The following is a 20208-nucleotide window of genomic DNA, read 5'->3' as shown; positions in this document are numbered from 1 at the left end:
GCTTTTGTATTGTTACCTCAGTTGCTGACCTTGTGTGGTTGTTGTGTTGTCTCATTGTTTTGTGTCTGCCGTGATCCATTATGGTGAGTAGTCAATCTTAGTAGGTTGATGTTTGAATCATGGCTGGGTGCTTAGAGGGACGAGTCTATCACGAGTTATGGCAGAGATAGTTTCACATAGTTGATAGTAGTTTTGAGTTGTATCTTTTATACCGTCTGTTGGTTTAAATCACTTATAACATAATATAATTGTTCTTTTATCGACCTTTTGATTATTACTGTCCTCGGGCAACCGAGATGGTAATGCCCTTATCTGCTAGGGAAGGTCTTGATAAGGCTCCTTGGTAGATGGGGGTGTTACAAAGTGGTATCGAAGCGACGATTTTGGAACCTGTAACAAATGAGCCCAATGAACGTAGTGAGTCTAATAAACTGAACCTTGTGTATGTGTGTTAGGAGCCCCAGCTGATGCTTGATTTTGGGTGAGTAGGCGCCCTCATTTCAAAATCACGGCCCCATTATGCTTAAGCCAGTACCTGGTATGGAATATCAAGTCGGGAATTATTTGCTTAGTGTGTATGATGGTTAAGTTAGAAATAACTGTGATGGACTCTCTGGTAGTGTTTAATGCATGTAATTGTGATGATGAACTGTGCAGGTTTGTGGTTGAATGGAAGTGTGTGTGGATGTAGTAGAGATGGTGAAACTACTTATAGTTGCATGACAGTATTGGGTGATGTGATAAAAATAATGAGCTCTAAGTCTTCGTATGCGTACTAGCTTATAAAGGAATTGTGAGTCTTTGTGTATGATGATAATAGTAAGTTGTAGGTTTGGTACTAGTTGTAATGTTGGTCAAGTAGTAATTGGAATTGCAATGTATGAATTTATTGAGTACCTCTGTAATATGGCATAATCGAGTCGAATATTTGGTTGATGAATTGTTGTGGCATGATTTGAAATTTCAGCAGATTTGAGTAATATAAGATGGTTTATTGTTAAATGGATGCTTAGAGTAGTGTGTACATAAGTTGGATAGTTGAAATTGCAAGTACATAATTAGAAGTGAAGTAATGCGTTGATTGCATGTACGAATAGTTAATGGCATGGTGAATCGTTTTGCGTAATATTTGTTACCGGATGGAATGATATGTGTAATGTTCGGATGAAATAATTGAGTTATATTTAAGTAGTAATAATGTGTTGTGAATGAATGAAATAATCTGTGATGATTTCCAAATATCCTTTGGAATCGACACAAGTTGTTGTTTTGCAGGAATCGTTAGCTAAACTAGTAACTTTTAACCCTGTACGTAACCTTGCATGACCGAGTATAAGTGCCTACTCGACCGAGTAGACCTTATTTGATCTAGTTAAGGAGCTATAAGGCCGAAAAAGTTGGAACTGCTAGCGAAAACTCGATAGAGTAGCTCCAACTCGATCGAGTAGAGGCCACTCGATCGAGTGCCTTACTTACTCGATCGAGTAAGTGAACAGTACACAGGTTTTTACGGGTTTCTTATACCATTTTCCTATTTTTTTCTTCTTCTTATTTTCCTTCATATCTAAACCCTAATTTCCTTTGAATCTCTCTTCTTCTCTCTAGAACTTGGTGATTTGGTGTTGTTTCCTTGGTATTCTTCTTGTTTAATTCGTCCTTTTCACTTGCTAATCCTTCAAGGTAAGAATGTTCATCCTTTTCTATGTTTTTAATCGATTAGAAACATGTACAGTGTTGGTGTTTTTCTGAAAATTCGATTTATAGACATGTATTCTTGCTTATAATTGTTGTAACATGAAGTAATTGTTTTGATTTGTTGATTATGGATGCTAGAAGTAGAAAAATTGAACCAATATGGGGATTTATATGGACCAAAATTTCTAGGGTTTGTGGATTCAAATTTAATTTTGTTTGTGTTTTGCACATGAAAGGAGGGAAAGTAAGTAATGTATGTTATGGGTATTGATACCGTCGTAAAGTATCAAAAATAAAATTTATAATACCGACTACTACTATAGATAGTGGTCGCACGGGTCGATCCGCAGGGAGGTAGGGAATTTATAGTTGATCTAAATTTTAGTCTAAGGAAGTTGGGGGTTTTGGATTTTGAACTGTATCTAAATGCGATTAAAAATAAATATAACTAAAATGCAAATAAATAAGGCAAATAAATAAGATGATTGTTAACTATAATTAAAAGAATGCTAAGACGTTTGGTTCACTGTAGTTGCGATGACTGTATCTAAGTAAGTCTGATAAATCACGATAGGTGGGCAAATAAGAAGTCCTCTCGGTCCAACTTAACAAATAGCGCCTCTCGGCCTATGCTACTGGTCCCTAGGACTCATTAATACTAGCTCTCGCCCTGAAAAGTGATTCCTAATGCCTAAATTACTTATCTCTCGATCTTAGCGTAATTTAGTCGTTTCAATTTAGTCTATTTCCCTTCCCTATCTCTCGATTTGTGGGTTGGTCAATTCCTCAGTATTTAACAAGTCTCCTCTCGGTCTCGTTGTCAAATATTGCAATTAAAACATTGAAACGGTGCTAATCTATCGCGCGTCAGTCGATCGACCAGCTAAGCCAGTCGATCGACCAACGGGTCCAGTCGATCGACCGACTAGGTCAGACATCAGGTTTACTAATCTACGTCGTCTTCGCTGCAGATCCCCTCACACCTTAGTACAGGGTAATTAGCTACGCATAATTAATCTAACTACAACTACGAGATTGATAATAACGATAAAAGGGTGCATAATTGAAGTAATTAAATGATAGAATTGCATAAATTAAAACTAGGGCTGTAGGAACTAACTACCAATTCCATACTAATGAAGGAATTAAAGTAAAATAAACTAAAATTAGGAAGAAGAATACCGAAATAAGAAAGGTAGGAACTGAATCCGAACGCTAAAGATAACTTTATTGATAAAACTAAACTAATTGAAATCCGATGTAAAACTAAACTAATCTACCGTTCTTCTCTCATGCCAGAGAGACCTCCCCAAACTGATGAATGATGTTTTGTTTTTATAGAGAAGTCCCGTAACTTATTCCTGAACCTAATTACAAGTGGGCTTCGGAATTCTAATTTTAATTTGCGTGTCAGAGTCGTGGGGTGGTCGATCGACCACTAAGACCAGTCGATCGACCAAGGGTGCTGTACAGTAATGCATTCTCACGAATTCTGCAGCGCGCACCGATCTTAAAACAGCTGCCATTTCTTCGTTACTTGGTCAAATCAGGCGTTCTACACGGTGTTGGAAAGCTAAGAGGATAACCTTTCACCTACCAGTAGAATAAGTTGATTATCTACTATAGAACGCGAGTTATAGCCATCTGAATAAGGCCCAATGTCGAGAAGAACTTCTTCGCTTGTTTAAGCTTTGCAAATTGTACGCAACCATGCTTTTTCTATCTTTTAGGCCTTGAAAAGCGCAACAATTTCATCTCTCGAGTCACTAATTCATGTCAAATCCTATGCCAAGCACTCGGGGACGGATTCGGCTCGATTTCCTCTGAATTCTTCATATTTCTGCAATATTACACAAAAACACGAAAGTAGACGGAAAAAGGGAATATAGTAGAATAAACTACACATTTGAGCTCTTAAATGCGTGTAAAAGAGGGTGAAAAACATCATATTTTAGACACGCATCAAACTTCCCCTAACCAAACCCTTGCTTGTCCCCAAGCAAGAACTAGACTCAATCCTAGGACCTAATGGAACAAGTTCAATCTCAGAGCAAAATGCAACTATAAAGCCTAAACCAGTTTAATGCAACAACTAACAATCAATTAGCAATATGAATCATGCAAACGAGTTATGTAGTCATTAAAAATTGCTGAACCGTCAACTATAGAGACTTATCATTATGGACTCTCACGGGTCGCTCATATCACACATAAGCACAGGTGAATATATGTAAAGATAGAAAGAAGTAATATTTGTAAAGACTCTCACCTAACTACGACCTATAAAAACATGCCTGCAATCTAATATGAAGATAATCTCTACAACCGTACATATGCATTCCAACCATTAATGACCATGACACATGCCGAGGCACAATTTGGATATGTGAGGTATGGGTAAGAAGGGGCTAAGATAAATTTGGAATAGAGGAGTTAAAGCCAAGCTAGTAACTTACTAAACACCAAATCATAACAACATCCAACTTTCTTACTCAAGATTCAACAATAAAACCGGTGCTAATGATTAGCACTAATCTCACAATCTCCAATAATAACTGTAATTCCCCAAATGAAAATAATAAAACATGGGAATAAAATCACCATCTACTCAAAACTTCAACCATGTGATTTTTTTTTCTTTTCTCGGGCTTCAGTCGATCGACCAAGATGGTCAGTCGACCGACTGAACTCTCTCCTCTTCCCAATACGGTGCTCTCGGTCGATCGACCAATGATGCAAGTCGATCGCCTGGATTTTGCTCTTTTGTCGAACACTGTTCTGTTTTTGTTCTTTTTCTTTTTTTTTTTTCTTTTTTTTTTCTTCTTTTTTTTTCCTTTTTCATCTTCCCAACATCATCTTAAAATGAGCATTAGCTACTGTTAGGCCTGGAAATCCACAGACCGCCCTGATCAGTATTTCATCTAAACCTGACTGTCAGGCTGTCAGGGTGCCAGGCTATCAGGGCACATAAAGATAGGCGCCAGGCCATGGAGAGGACAACGGTCAAAATATCAGGACGATATTAGACCATATACGCGTATAATAAAGGAATTATATACGCAACATTAAGTGTGAAGATTACGCAGTAAATGCAGTAATTATGGGAGGAATAATTAGCAATTACTTTGGCAATTATGGAGAATATTCTGCCTTTAATGCCGGATCATGCAGCCGTTCAGGGAAGGAAACTATATAAGGAACACTTTGAAGATTTTAGAGGGCATCTCATTCATACGCAAGAAGAAACATACGAAATACATAGAGAAATATAAACACTGTTATTATCATATAATTATTCTCCCTAATTACATAGTAAAATCCTCTCCTGGCTTGGTGCCCGTGGTTTTTTCCCATTCAAGGGTTTTCCACGTACAAAATTGTTTGTCTTGTTATTGTTATTATTTCTTTTACAGCTTATTATTATACCCTGACGACCTGACCAACTGACTACCTAGAGCTAGTGAACCCTACACAGTTTCACCCTGACCTGATTTCGCCTTGCGCAAAATCCACACAAAACAGCTACCAAAAACGAAATAACAATCCCAAGAACATAAACTACTAGCTTGACAAGGGCAGGCTAAATGTAGGATGTAGTTAGTGGGACGAAAAGACTATTTTTGGCAGTGTGGAGCTCATGGGACAAATGAATAAAAAGGGGGGCCTCTTCCACATGTGTTAACAAACCACAAACCCGAATGCATACAGGTATTAAGCAGATTAAGTTCATATTTATGCATATTGATGTAACATGTCTTATAAGGAGTAACTACTCACATCCTAAATGAACTGGTCATGAACGCCACCAGTTATAAGCTCTAAACCTCAGAAATATAAGTAGTTTGCCAAAAATCTAAGTCAAGTCTAAGGTTCAGCAAATAATTTAACGAAAACTCGTAGACTATGCAAATGATTCTACTAATAACATGTCAATTTAGCACGGCTTAGGCATAAACAGATGAAAATGCAATGTCATCATTGAAATACTACCGTTCCGACTTAACCTATATGCTAAAATAAACATGCATTTTTTGGATTTTTGGGATTTTTCAATTTTTTTGAATTTTTGTATATATATAGGAAATGAAATAAACAATGCAAGATAAAAACTAAACGTGAATGCAAAACATAATGAATGCAACGCAAAACCCTTCCCCAAACCAAATCACACAATGCCCTCATTGTGCGAAATCATAGTATAAAGAAGCGAAAGGAAATGGGGAGTTGCGATAACTAACTAAATAAGACATGAAGTTAAACTCGGAAACTCACAAGACTTTAAGCGCGCAAAAGGAAATCTCCCCAAACCAGCGTGAGCTAGGAGGTTTCAGTAGCCAGCAGTGCTACCATAAGTACCTGAAAGGGCAGAAAATACCGTGCATTATCCGAGAAAACAAAGTTAAAGCGGTAATTATGTGCAAAGAATTAAGCTGAAGAAAGCGATAGATGAATGAAAAGGAAAGAAAATAAAGGGAAAACTCCCTAAAACTCCCTTTCGTGCTCCGCAAAACGACCAAACACAGCAGGGGAATGATCGAAAACAAGTACTGCAGCGGGAAGCGGTCGGTCGACCACACAGGCCAATCGATCGACTAATATACCTGACGAGGACAGTGCTTTCTTCGAATTAACTCAAATAGCGTGAGTCAATATGGTCTAACAACCTGCAAATGCACATAATACAGCGCCCAAAATTGCCTAAACCCAAATGTAAAGTCTATAGCCTAAATAAATCCTTAGCAAACCAAATTAAAGCGAAGTCTCGCGCACACCAAAAAACAGTAAATAGTCTAAAACGGAATAAATAGTCTTAAAGTGGTTTATAAAACTAGATAGATCAACGGAAGTTACGGAAAATCTCCGACCAAGGCTTCTGACTACATGAAGTACCCTCCGCAATGCTAATCTCAGCAGCTGGACTCCACTCCACTCTTTCATCTAGAATACTCAATGGGTCATCAACGGCTCTAGCGGCTTCCCAAGCTCTTGGATCGTCCGGCTCATCAAACTCCAAGTCATAATCCGACACTTTCCTCGGCTCTTCCTTCCCCAAACCAGTTCCTGCAATAGTCAAAACAGAAGAGTTTTCCTCCATCGTGCTCCCAATCTGGGGCGGAGGTGTTAGAGCAGGAATAAGCACAGGGGTAAGAGGTGGAGTATCATCAAATTTGCTCGACAAATTAGCAGCTTGATTAGCCACTAAAATTGCCAACCGATTTTCAAAATTCTTTTCAGATTCAATCCTAGCTTCTTCCATTTTTATAACTTGAACCAAGAGCGTTTGAACTACCTTTCTCAATTCCGCGGTTTCATTTGTAGCATTCTCCATCTTTTCGAACCTGGCATTAATGGAAGCTTCTAGTGCCGCAATAGCATTCATTTCAATACTTGGTTTTCGCGAATTCCCACGCGAACTTCCCATCTATCAAGAGTACTCAAGTCTTCCTCCTGAAATGATTCTTCTAAAAGTCTCTATCTAGCGCAAGGTGACCTGCGTATAAGAAGAAACTACAAGAAGAAGATAAGGACTGCCTCAAGGAACGGATGTTCCTTGAGACCAAAATAAACTAAAATAAAACAACTAAAAATTTACGCTGCCTCCCCGGCAACGGCGCCAAAATTTGATACCGTCGTAAAGTATCAAAAATAAAATTTATAATACCGACTACTACTGTATATAGTGGTAGCACGGGTCGATCCGCAGGGAGGTAGGGAATTTATAGTTGATCTAAATTTTAGTCAAAGGAAGTTGGGGGTTTTGGATTTTGAACTATATCTAAATGCGATTAAAAATAAATATAACTAAAATGCAAATAAATAAGGCAAATAAATAAGATGATTGTTAACTATAATTAAAAGAATGCTAAGACGTTTGGTTCACTGTAGCTGCGACGACGGTATCTAAGTAAGTCTGATAAATCACGATAGGTGAGCAAATAAGAAGTCCTCTCAGTCCAACTTAACAAGTAGCGCCTCTCGGCCTATGCTACTGGTCCCTAGGTCTCACTAATACTAGCTTTCACCCTGAAAAGTGATTCCTAATGCCTAAATTACTTATCTCTCGATCTTAGCGTAATTTAGTCGTTTTAATTTAGTTTATTTCCCTTCCCTATCTCTCGATTTGTGGGTTGGTCAATTCCTCAGTATTTAACAAGTCTCCTCTCGGTCTCATTGTCAAATATTGCAATTAAAACATTGAAACGGTGCTAATCTATCGCGCGTCAGTCGATCGACCAGCTAAGCCAGTCGATCGACCGCCTAGGTCAGACATCAGGTTTACTAATCTACGTCGTTTTCACTGCAGATCCCCTCACACCTTAGCACGGGGTAATTAGCTACGCATATTTAATCTAACTACAACTACGAGATTGATAATAACGATAAAAGGGTGCATAATTGAAGTAATTAAATGATAGAATTGCATAAATTAAAACTAGGGCTATAGGAACTAACTACCAATTCCATACTAATGAAGGAATTAAAGTAAAATAAACTGAAATTAGGAAGAAGAATACCGAAATATGAAAGGCAGGAACTGAATCTGAATGCTAAAGATAACTTTATTGATAAAACTAAACTAATTGAAATCCGATGTAAAACTAAACTAATCTACCGTTCTTCTCTCATGCCAGAGAGACCTCCCCAAACTGATTAATGATGTTTTGTTTTTATAGAGAAGTCCCGTAACTTATTCCTAAACCTAATTACAAGTGGGCTTCGGAATTATAATTTTAATTTGCGCGTCAGAGTCGTGGGGTGGTCGATCGACCACTGAGACCAGTCGATCGACCAAGGGTGCTGTACAGTAATGCATTCTGACGAATTCTGCAGCGCGCACCGATCTTAAAACAGCTGCCATTTCTTCGTTGCTTGGTCAAATCAGGCATTCTACACGGTGTTGGAAAGCTAAGAGGACAAGCTTTCACCTAAAAGTGGAATCAGTCGATTATCAGCTCTAGAACTCGAGATATAGCCATCTGAATAAGGCTGCAATGTCGAGAAGCACTTCTTCGCTTGTTTAAGCTTTGCAACTTGTACGCAACCATGCTTTTGCTATCTTTTAGGCCTTGAAACGCGCACCAAGTTCATCTCTCGAGTCACTACTTCATGTCAAATCCTATGCCAAGCACTCGGGGACGGATTCGGCTCGATTTCCGCTGAATTCTTCACATTTCTGCAATATTACACAAAAACACGAAAGTAGACGGAAAAAGGGAATATTGTAGAATAAACTACACATTTGAGCTCTGAAATGCGTGTAAAAGAGGTTGTAAAACATCATATTTTAGACACGCATCAGGTATCATGTTTAAAGTTGATTTTGATGAATTTTGCTCAAAATTTTGCCTTAAAACTCCGTCTTAAAAGTGCCCCAGACTGAAAATCGCCCCAATTCTTTTGATGGTTACTTAATTTGGGAAGCTATTTTGAAAGTTAAATGCCTTAAATTTGTTAGTTGATGTTTTAATTGATATTATGCTTTCCATAATTTTTGTAGCTGTAAAACCGTCTGATGAGAATTTGAAAGTTGTATACTAAAACCTCTTTGGATTGGTTGGTGAAAGTGTGTATATAGTTGTTCTTTCTTTTATAACTATGCATAAAAGTTTATGTACCTTCAAGTAAGTGTTTGTTTGTGTGCCTAAAATGTGTGTTGAAAACAGATGCCGAGACCCACAGTTGGTACCCGCCAGAGTAAGAGGGGGAGGGTTTCTGAGCCTGAGGTTGGTCAGGGTAGTGGGGGACCTACGGTTCCACCTGTGCCTGAGTACCCTATCATCGTCTTTGCTGATTTCAAGCAAAGAGATGCGTTTATCGAGTTACAGAAATGTCGTCTGAAACCTACTCGTTGTATCGACACCACACTCTTAACGGACCTAGGGGTGGAGACGGATGTGAGGCACATCTTTGAGACTATGGGTTTGACCGGGTTGTACCGTCTTAGGAAACACTCCTATGCCTTTCTGACCTTGGAGTTTATGAGTTCTTTTCTTTATGATGCGGCGTAAAAGACCGTCTAATTTCGTCTCATGAACACTAGTTTCCTTTTGACCATGGATACGTTTGTCATCCATCTTGGCCTTGCCCGACCGGAGAAGGGAGCCCTCAGGGACATCCCGACTGAGTGTGGAGCCAGTAGTTTCATGCCTTGCTTTACCGGTAAGAACGCCCCCACCTCTAGCAACATGTTGATCAATGATGTGCAACACATCACTTTGAAGATCTTTCTTCGTGCCTTGACCTGTTTACTCTATGACCGGAGAGATGTGAGTAAGCTTAACTCACATGAGGTGATGTTGCTTGCTGCCTACCTTAACCCCACCCGAGCCCCGAGAGTATCTTTCAGTGCCCCGACCATAGTATGTGCTAGCCTAGCTTTGATGGCCTCATCTGACACCCGTTTCTTGAGTTGTGGTGCCATTGCCACACAGTTGGCGGAGAGACTGGCCACCTTTGTGGCCTCCTCGGCCTATACACCTCTGACCCCGACGGTGCCTACCTTGGACCGTGAGTACTTTCTCGACTAGAAATGGTTGAGAACTTTGGAGGGTGGTGAGTTAGCCTTGAGAGTTTGGGGGATGAGTTGGATAATGGTACCTGACCCCGAGCACCTTCCCGTGACTGAGCCTTTACCGGCGGCAGTGGTGGCAGCGGATTCTGATGATAAGAAGGAGGTCCCTACTCGGCAGTTTTACCTCATTGATACTGATATTTTGGAGGTGATGCCTGAGCCGACAAAGAGGGATCAGGCTAGACCCGAGGATAGAGTAACTGGTCTTAGCTTATGAGCCTAGGTTGGGGAGGGGACCGCGACGGGTGAGGGAGAGGATGGCTGAGACCCAGCCAGAGCAGCATGTGCCCCCACAGCATTAGTTTCCCAGCTATCCTTCCTTCTTCAGCCCTGAGATGAGAGTGAGTGAGCTCACGGAGAGAGTGTCTACCACCTTGACACTCTGAAACCTCTATAAGATGGCTTATGTGCAGGGCATCGGGACCGAGGCGGCTCAGCCGGTGTGGTGGAGAGGTGTTGGAGATGACAGCGGGGTCTTCCATTCCTTTGGCGTGGAGCGGTCTACTTGGGGAGAGCCTACGAGTTACCCCTACGGTTGCTTGGCACCATGGCGAGTGGGAGCCGATTCTGGCACTGGTGATGTCGCAGGTGCGGGTACAGCTGGAGCGGGCACGTCCGGAGGCGGTGGTGGAGATGAGATGATGGATGAGCAGACCTTGGAGTGATGCTGCTCCTTTTATTTCTATCTTGTTTGCATGGATTTATACTTAGACGGTACTTGTTGTGGTTGATACATTTGTTTTACTTTGGTTTATATTTTGGCCATAAGGCCGTATTTTGGTTGTTTTAAGACTCGTTCTGCAGGTGATTGATGTCAGAGTTGACATCCCGACTTATATATATATTTCCTTGGTTTGCTTGTGATCGTGTGGAGGATTTGGACTTGTGGCTACTCGATCGAGTATCTGCAGGAGTAATTTAAAAGTGCATTCTAATCTCGACGTACTCGATCGAGTACCTGATTAACTCGATCGAGTAACGTCAACTCGATCGAGTGCCTTACGAGCTTGATCGAGTGCCCCTGTTGATGTTAATTTCATTTCAATGTTTGGTTGTATCTTCAAGTTCGTGGTTCTTGTGATAATGTTTCTTGTTTTGGATGGGTGACATCATTGACGAGTATCAAGTGTGCTTATACGATTGTGAATATTTGTGTGCTTTATGCAAGTTAAGTGTTGTTTATATAATTTCACAGGCTAAATCAAATTGTCTCATGTAATATAGTGTGTGGTGGTTATGTTGCTTGTTGCATATGTTGTATGGTCACATAAGAAAATATTTGGTGTAATGTCTAATAACGGATGACGGGATATGTAATTGTGTGGTTCTCTATGTCGATGGCTTTTATACAAATGAATAATAGTTACGTAATGTCACGTGTCATGGTCGTCGTGAGTCTCAACGTATAGCATGAGTTATTCGTAATATCAATGTGGTATAATAATTTATCGACTTGTGTAATAGTTAAAGTTGTTTTGATGGTGAACTTCGGGGACGAAGTTCCTTTTAAGAGGGGAAGAGTAATGTCGCATGGGAAAATGACGTAATTATGGCAATTTTATAGTATTTTATGACAATTTTGTAGTATTTTAAAAGGTTGTTTGGGAAATTTCGAAGTGGTTATTGTACAACTGAGTAGTAGTTTGCAATTGTTGAATAAATTAACATGTTGTTGCATCTTGTTTTCAAGTGATTGTTCACTATGTTGGCATGTAATTGTATGTTAGTGGTTAAATAATAGAATTGTTGTTGCACGATTGAGTAACAGAGATTAATTAAAAGAATTAATATGAATGAGTGGAATGAATGATATATCGTTATGTATCAGTAATAGAATTGTTGCTTCTGGGTGTCTTGTAACTGTTGGTTGTTGGCAGGTAGTAGATGGAGGAATACACTGATGGTTGTGTTCATTTTTGAGTAATAACATGAGATGAATGCAAGTAATTGTCAAGTTGGTTGTCTTTGTGTACAATGTGTATTTAGTGATTCAGTGGGAAGTTGGTAATTTGATAGGAAGTCGTGTTGTATAACATGTGCTATGGTAAACGATGATGATAGTTGATGAACATTCATAGCGGGATGGTACTTCTAAACGGTGATGTTGACCCATGTCGAATGAACAGTGGTGGTTGCCTTGGTTCCTTTGACCGTGTGTCGTGGGGGAGGATGACTCGAACTTCGGGACAAAGTTCTTTTAAGGGGGGAAGACTGTAATACCCGTCCTTTTAGGGACCTGTTGACCGACATTGACTGACCTTAGACACATGCCTTGACCTTCGGAAAACTTATGAACGATGACTTGTGACGATGTGAGTCTTTTTGTGCTTTTTACTCGATCTAGCTGAGGCTACTCAATCGAGTAGTTTGGGAGCTCGATCGAGTAGAGGTCACTCGATCGAGTAACTCGATCGAGTAAGTGCGTTACTCGATCGAGTAACGGGTTTGCAGCGGGCAATTATAAATCGTAAATCGTGAAACCCCAAATCATTTCCCTTCTTCCTAAACCTAAATGTCGTCATTCCACTTCTCCTCCACTATAGTCCATTCCTTCAGGCCTTTGAGGATGCTTATACCATAGGGATGGGATGCTTGAGTCGGGTAGCGGTCTTGATGCTGGATTGCTTTGTATAGGTATGTTGTCATCATCTTCATCGTCTCCTTTGATTTCAGTTTTGGCTATGTTAGTAGTAATAGATGGTTGTAATGGCTACAATAGGTGGTGTTGATGGTTGATTGTTATCTTGTGGTCGGACGCGGAATAGCTGCGGTTGCTAAAGGTAGGTTCGCCTACTCAGTACTGTTGTTTGTCTAGAGAGTCTGTTGTTGTTGTTTGGCTGGTTTAGTGACTTTGTTGGCTGGTTGGTTGTGGTCGATTGATTAACATTGTATTGGGATAGTAATTGGTGATTGTTGATTGTACAGCTGGTAGTGATTGTTGTCTGTGGTTCTCGAGGTGCGTCCTCGGCTAAGTGGAGTCATTTGCGGGAGTGGCTTCACGCCCTTGATTCGCCTTATGTGGAACCCGCCACAGAAGGGATGTGCACATTAAGGAACATGGGTTTTCGCTCGGATAGATGAGCGGGGCTTAGGTGGGAATGGCTGCGGTCCCACACTAGCAGGACTGGACCTTCGGGCAGTCAGAGATGTGTGGTTGGTTGGAGGAGGTGGTGTGTGTAATGTTGTACTTGTGTTGTGTCTGCTTTTGTATTGTTACCTCAGTTGCTGACCTTGTGTGGTTGTTGTGTTGTCTCATTGTTTTGTGTCTATCGTGATCCATTATGGTGAGCAGTCAGTCTTAGCAGGTTGATGTTTGAATCATGGCTGGGTGCTTGGAGGGACGAGTCTATCACGAGTTATGGCAGAGATAGTTTCACATAGCTGATAGTAGTTTTGAGTTGTATCTTTTATACCGTCTGTTGGTTTAAATCACTTGTAACATAATATAATTGTTCTTTTATCGACCTTTTGATTATTACTGTCCTCGGGCAACCGAGATGGTAACGCCCTTATCTACTAGGGAAGGTCTTGATAAGGCTCCTTGGTAGATGGGGGTGTTACAAAGTGGTATCGAAGCGACGATTTTGGAACCTGTAACAAATGAGCCCAATGAACGTAGTGAGTCTAATAAACTGAACCTGGTGTATGTGTGTTAGGAGCCCAGCTGATGCTTGATTTTGGGTGAGTAGGCGCCCTCATTTCAAAATCACGGCCCCATTATGCTTAAGCCAGTCACCGGGTATGGAATATCGAGTCGGGAATTATGTGCTTAGTGTGTATGATGTTTAAGTTAGAAATAACTGTGATGGAGTCTCTGGTAGTGTTTAATGCATGTAATTGTGATGATGAACTGTGCAGGTTTGTGGTTGAATGGAAGTGTGTGTGGATGTAGCAGAGATGGTGAAAGTACTGATAGTTGCGTGACAGTATTGGGTGATGTGATAAAAATAATGAGCTCTAAGTCTTCGTATGCGTACTAGCTTATAAAGAAATTGTGAGTCTTTGTGTATGATGATAATAGTAAGTTGTAGGTTTGGTACTAGTTGTAATGTTGGTCAAGTAGTAATTGGAATTGCAATGTATGAATTTATTGAGTACCTCTGTAATATGGCATAATCGAGTCGAATATTTGGTTGATGAATTGTTGTGGCATGATTTGAAATTTCAGCATATTTGAGTAATATAGGATGGTTTATTGTTAAATGGATGCTTAGAGTAGTGTGTACATATGTTGGATAGTTGAAATTGCAAGTACATAATTAGAAGTGAAGTAATGCGTTGATTGCATGTACGAATAGTTAATGTCATTGTGAATCGTTTTGTGTAATATTTGTTACCGGATGGAATGATATGTGTAATGTTCGGATGAAATAATTGAGTTACATTTGAATAGTAATAATGTGTTGTGAATGAATGAAATAATCTGTGACGATTTCCAAATATCCTTTGGAATCGACACAAGTTGTTGTTTTGCAGGAATTGTTAGCTAAACTAGTAACTTTTAACCGTGCACCTAACCTTGCTTGACCGAGTACAAGTGCCTACTCGACCGAGTAGACCTTATTTGATCTAGTTAAGGAGCTATAAGGCCGAAAAAGTTGGAACTTCTAGCGAAAACTCGATAGAGTAGCTCCAACTCGATCGAGTAGAGGCCACTCGATCGAGTGCCTTACTTACTCGATCGAGTAAGTGAACAGTACACGGGTTTTTACGGGTTTCTTATACCATTTTCCTATTTTTTTCTTCTTCTTATTTTCCTTCATATCTAAACCCTAATTTCCTCTGAATCTCTCTTCTTCTCTCTAGAACTTGGTGATTTGGTGTTGTTTCCTTGGTATTCTTCTTGTTTAATTCGTCCTTTTCACTTGCTAATCCTTCAAGGTAAGAATGTTCATCCTTTTCTATGTTTTTAATCGATTAGAAACATGTAAAGTGTTGGTGTTTTTCTGAAAATTCGATTTATAGACATGTATTCTTGCTTATAATTGTTGTAACATGAAGTAATTGCTTTTATTTGTTGATTATGGATGCTAGAAGTAAAAAAATTGAACCAATATGGGGATTTATATGGACCAAAATTTCTAGGGTTTGGGGATTCAAATTGCTAAAGGTAGCTTCGCCTCCTCAGTACTGTTGTTTGTCTAGAGAGTCTGTTGTTGTTGTTTGGCTGGTTTAGTGACTTTGTTAGCTGGTTGGTTGTGGTCGATTGATTAACATTGTGTTGGGATAGTAATTGGTGATTGTTGATTGTACAGCTGGTTGTGATTGTTGTCTGTGGTTCTCGAGGTGCGTCCTCGGCTAAGTGGAGTCACTTGCGGGAGTGGCTTCACGTCCTTGATTTGCCATCTGGTGGAACCCGCCACAGAGGGGATGTGCACATTAAGGAACATGGCTTTTCGCTCGGATAGATGAGCGAGGCTTAGGTGGGAACGGTTGCGGTCCCCCACTGGCAAGACTGGACCTTCGGGCAGTCAGAGATGTGTGGTTGGTTGGAGGAGTTGGTGTGTGTAATGTTGTAATTGTGTTGTGTCTGCTTTTGTATTGTTACCTCAGTTGCTGACCTTGTGTGGTTGTTGTGTTGTCTCTTTGTTTTGTGTCTACCGTGATCCATTATGGTGAGCAGTCAGTCTTAGCAGGTTGATGTTATCATGGCTGGGTGCTTGGAGGGACGAGTCTATCACGAGTTATGACAGAGATAGTTTCACATAGCTGATAGTAGTTTTAAGTTGTATCTTTTATACCGTCTGTTGGTTTAAATCACTTGTAACATAATATAATTGTTCTTTTATCGACCTTTGATTATTACTGTCCTCGGGCAACCGAGATGGTAACGCCCTTATCTGCTAGGGAAGGTCTTGATAAGGCTCCTTGGTAGATGGGGTGTTACAGAGGAAACCATGAAATAACGATACCCTCATATTTTCGCACATGTATGAGTTGGTTACGAGGTCGTAACCGTGTTTCTAGAGGGGTAGGGCGTATTACGCAAGTAAAAGAATTATAAGTTTTTCCTTCTTTCTTCTTAAGTTGACACAACCGCACCTTAGTTTGTTATATAATACTAGTTTCGTGATTGTTTCGACCTATCGCCATGCATCCTTCGGGCATTAAGGGACATAAATTTTTTTAGTAATTATAGTGTTATGTGTGAACTTCGGGGACGAAGTTCTTTTTAACGAGGGAAGGTTATAATACCTCGCATTTATAAAGACTTGACTTGACCGAGTAGACCATCCACTCGGCCGAGTAGAGCCCCACTCGACCGAGTGGAGGACCGAGTGGGATTTGGTTGGAGACTGGAAGTTCTTCACTCGACCGAATGACCATCCACTCGACCGAGTGGAGCCTCACTTGATCGAGTGGACCGATCACTCGAATGAGTGTCCGGTTGAGTCCACTTTTACGCGAGAGATTGGTTGGTGGAGTGTTGCTTTCGAACCTTATCTTTTCAGATTTCCCCCCACCTAGAGTCACTTCCCAACCTAATCCCACCAGTCTCTAAACTCCCTAAACTCTCTGTAAACACTCACCAAACTTATTCTCTAAAAACCTAGTCTCCACAAGTGAAGAATTCTTGTCATCTTTTCTCCTTTGTTCATCTACATTGTTTGTAAGTCGATTTATACATTGACTCTCTAATATTATCTTAGTAAACCTTAATTTTCCTAGTAGATTATCGCATAATTAATTAGGTTATGGGAAACTAAGATGGGTTATTAAGAGAATTAATTAGTATGTTTATTGTAGTGGATCATGGTAATGAATATAGTAATTAATTTGTCTAGGAAGCTTCATTGAGGAACATTTATAGTGGTTAGCTTGAGGCTTTGTGAAGATAAGCTGTATGTAGGATTTTCCCTACTTAGCTCTAATAATATGAGTGTTTATATATGTATCTATTGTCATTAATTACACTTGTCTCATGGTAGTTGCATAATAACATGTTGTTGGAAATTAAGGTTTATGACATAATATGGTTTCATGTTAATTATGCATATGGTGAAAGAGTAAGTATGGTTAATTGTCTTATGAATGGTTAGAATGCATTATAACATATTAGGAAGCAATTACATGAAAAGAGGTAAATTAATAAAGGATTGAACATTGTGATACATATTATTCTTGTTGGAAATTGATTGTGTTGGTTTTTATTTGATTGGTGTTGGAAGATGGGATAGTATATTTGGTTGTAGTTATGGAGATGGAAAGCGGTTGGGAAACGGTCTTCCGCTTGAGTCACCCCTTGGAACTTCCCACTCCAAGAGGGATGTGCGCATTTAGTACTTGTGTTTTGGAGGGACTCATGTGGTTGAGGCACGATGTCTTGCAGGGGACCCGAGTCGCTCTCAGGCCCGGTACCACGGATGTGTTCCGAGTACCTAGTGTTTGTATGTGGCGTCATGGGCGTGTCCCGACCACCGGTTATGTGGAGGCAAGGAACTTAGAGAATGGTTGTCATGCATCTCATATACTTATTGGATTCAAGGTTGCTTGCCTTAGCATTTATCACATGAGCATGTATTCTTTATCATTAGCATTTATTGAGCATTTGTATTATTAAGCTAACATTTTGGTTTTTAAATATCTATGGTGAACCATATGATGATTTCCGTCCATATGGGGAGCAGTGATTTGACAGGTTAGCTTTGATTAGATGCGGAGGCTTGGGAGCGGTCTTCACTAGTTGTCATCACTTATGCGTGTCTAGTTTTTTACTATTTAAACTCCACTTTCATTCGATTGGATTGTACTAAATTGGATAGTATTTGCATCCCTTAACATGTAACTATTTATCTAACTACAACTTATCTATTAAAGGTTATCGTCTTAAATTCTTCTTTACTCGTTTGTTTACACTACAAGTTTGGGAAACCAATTCTTGTGACGCCTCCATGTGTTGGGATTGCCTTGAGGAAGGGTCCCGACTTATGGGGGTATTATATTTATCTATACCTTGTGTAGTTTGCGGTTTTCCTATATCTAGAGCTCTATTTTATTTAGGAGCTAGTGTAATTGTGCTCCTATTGAAAGTTGCTAAGAGAATTTGTATATATGATTTGGTCCCGACTAGCATGACTCTCCAATTGGCGGATAGATCCGTCAAACGCCCTTTGGCGGTAACTGAGGAGATACCCGTCAAGGTTGGAAAATATTTTATACCCGCCGACTTTGTTGTCCTTGATATTCTGTAGGATAGCCACACCCCCATCATCCTCGGTTGGCCATTCTTGGCAACCGGTGGAGTGTTGATCGACGTGAAAGATGGGCGGCTAACCTTTATAATAGAGGGCGATAAATTTGAATTTAACGTTCTTAATATTGTGAAAGGACCAAAACTAAACCAAGCATGCACACTTGAAATCATTGATGAAGTAGTTGAGGAAGTGGCTAGGGAAGAGTCGGAAATGGAAGAAGCCTTCCAAATTGCCATCTATGATGAGGAGATGGCTGAAGATCATGAAGTTGATGATGAAGTGCTCAAGAAAGTTGATGGCTTACTCCCTCCTAAGGTACAACGCAAAACTTTGTCTCCCTCACTTAAGTATGCTTTTCTTGGTTAGGGAGAGACTTAACCGGTTATCATCAATGCTAACCTAGATGCAATTCAAGAAGCAAAACTTTTGAAAGTTCTAAAAATCCATATAAAAGCATTACATTATAGCATTGATGAGATAAAAGGGTTGAGTCCACATCTTTGCATGCATAGGATTGTCTTAGAGGATGGGAGTCGACCTAGTGTAGAAAGTCTAAGAATATTAAACCCGAAAATGGCAGAGGTTGTTAAAAATGAGGTCTTGAAATTGTTGGAGGCGGGGACTATTTACCAAATTATGGATCGTAAGTGGGTGAGTCCCTCCACGTGGTCCCCAAGAAAGTTGGGGTAACCATGGTTAAAGAAGAGGACGGAACTTTCCTACCTACTCGTCCGGTTATTGGGTGGCGCATGTGCATTGATTACCGTAAAATAAATGCCGCCACCCTAAAAGACCACTTCTCAATCCCCTTCATAGACCAAATGCTTGAACGATTGTCGGGGCATGCCTATTATTGTTTCCTCGATGGTTATTCCGGATTCTTTCAAATCCCCATTTACTTGGAAGGCCAAGATGAAACGACATTCACATGCCCCATTGGAGTCTATGCTTACCGGCGAATGATTTGGGTTATGTAATGCACCTGACACCTTTCAAAGGTGTATGATGGCCATATTCGCCGATTTCTTGGAGAAGAGTATGGAGGTCTGATGTGACTCTTATTTGAGCACATTTAATCCCCGAATTAACCTCGTTCCCATGCTTTATAGCACATAATTGGGTCATTTACTATCTTTAGTTTCCCATTTTGCATATTCTTTGAGGTTTTGTCTCCTTGGTAGGAAAGGATTGCTAACCTTGCATTTATGAGGCGAAATGGAGCTAAATTGATCGCATCTAATGACCAAGCATCAAGAGAAGACCACCACTAGAGGCCTAAGTAGATAATAAAGTGAAATGGGCAATGATGAAAGGATCCTTGCATCCCCGACATGATCCTTGCGGATTGTTAAGGTGAAAAAGAAGAGAAGTAGTCTGTCCAAGAATCCGAGCGGATTGAGCACGATCCGGGCGTCTTGTGCCCAAGACGAGCGGCTTGCAGCAGCTGGATCCGAGCGTCTTCCCCAGGATCCGAGCGGATCACAAGTCAGAACAACCCGTGCCTCAGCACGGGACGAGCAGATCAACACGGGACTAGGTAGAGGATCCGCTCATTTCCTTCGGGAGTAGCATTTCCTCAACTTTTCTTAGGGTCTTAATTGTCATTTAAGCCCATAGTAACCCTAATCCTTGTACCTAATCTTTAGTATAAATACCCCTTTGTACTACCTAGATTAGCATCCAATCTTAATGCTCTCTTAATCCATCCTTAATTTAGTTGTAATACAATTCTCAATATTAATCATA

Source organism: Silene latifolia, chromosome 11, assembly GCF_048544455.1.
Source record: "Silene latifolia isolate original U9 population chromosome 11, ASM4854445v1, whole genome shotgun sequence".
NCBI classification, from domain to species: domain Eukaryota; kingdom Viridiplantae; phylum Streptophyta; class Magnoliopsida; order Caryophyllales; family Caryophyllaceae; genus Silene; species Silene latifolia.
Note: the sequence above shows the minus strand (reverse complement) of the source record.